Genomic DNA, 1,238 nt, shown 5'->3' with positions numbered 1-1,238 from the left:
GAAGACCTCTGGGATACTGCCCCAGTGTTCATAAAAGAAAAGATAGGAACAGTCTCACTGCTCTGTGGACTCTTAGCTGATGTTAGCTGAAAAGTGCATTTCAGCAAGCAGCTTTCAGTTAGTTTACTTGCTTCCATCATAACTGCAGACGTCTTTAGTCAGTTCAACTGTTAACAGGAAACTAGATGGAAGTGAGGAGGCTTAGGGAATAAGTGCATTAAACTGTGATGAGTTAGTTAAGTAACAACAAACAAACTTCATCAAATGATTATGAGGCATTTTATGCATTTATCTTAAGAAAAAATACAGTATGAAGAGCAAACAGATGGCTTGATCAGAATTTGCTTTGCTTACTGGGATAGGGAAAAAACCTCCTCTTTAAATGTCAACTCGGGCCACCTGGCTGGCTCATCGGTTAAATGGCCGACTTTGGCTCAGGTCATGATCTTACGGTTTGTGGGTTCCACCCCTCGTCGGGCTCTGTGTTGACAGCTCAGAGCCTGGAGCCTGCTTTGGATTCTGTGTCTCCCTCTCTCCCCTACCCCGCTCCCACTTCTGTCTCTCAAAAATAAATAAATGTTAAAGAACATTTTTAACGTTGACTGAATGTTACAGCATTGTGAAAGAGAACTATTCCTCTCCCAATAGATTTTCTCAGTAGTCTTCAACAATTCCTGTAAATATACTCTGCAATTCAATGGTATCTTTCAGAGAACGTTCAACCTTTTCATTCTCTTCAAGGGGTAACGGATCCCGAGTAGTTGCTGTGGGCTTCCGTCTTTTCCCTTAGCATCCTATATGCGAAGTCAGCAATTCATCCCAGGGGACTCTCCTTACACTGCTCTAACTTCAGTGGTGGAGCTCAGGCCCCATAAAATCCCAGGCGATGCTGATGCCTGTCAAGTTGTAGCGAACTGGCTCTCCACTTACGGAATGGGTTCAAGTCATAGAAAAGATGAGGAGGAAGGGTTAGAAAACAAGTCTTTGGTAGGCACATCAGTTTGGGAATGACGGAGCAGCTGGGAGTAACTTTATTTCTTCCTCTTCCCAGCCTGCAGATAGTCACGCCTCGTGGGCTGACCACTCTGAAGACAGGTAATGGTGCACCCAGTTAGAGTTACAGCCCTGCGCTCAGCCCTGGCAGTGCCCGCCTCACCCCTCCCTTGCCGCAATTACCCGGGCGCCCCCACCTGCTCCGCAGCTCCGCCCAGCCTCTGGCAGGCCGGGGGCTGGCCACA

The sequence above is a fragment of the Crocuta crocuta genome, unplaced genomic scaffold (genome assembly GCF_008692635.1).
Source record: "Crocuta crocuta isolate KB4526 unplaced genomic scaffold, BGI_CrCroc_1.0 scaffold564, whole genome shotgun sequence".
In the NCBI taxonomy this organism is placed as follows: domain Eukaryota; kingdom Metazoa; phylum Chordata; class Mammalia; order Carnivora; family Hyaenidae; genus Crocuta; species Crocuta crocuta.
This window is presented reverse-complemented; position numbering follows the sequence as displayed.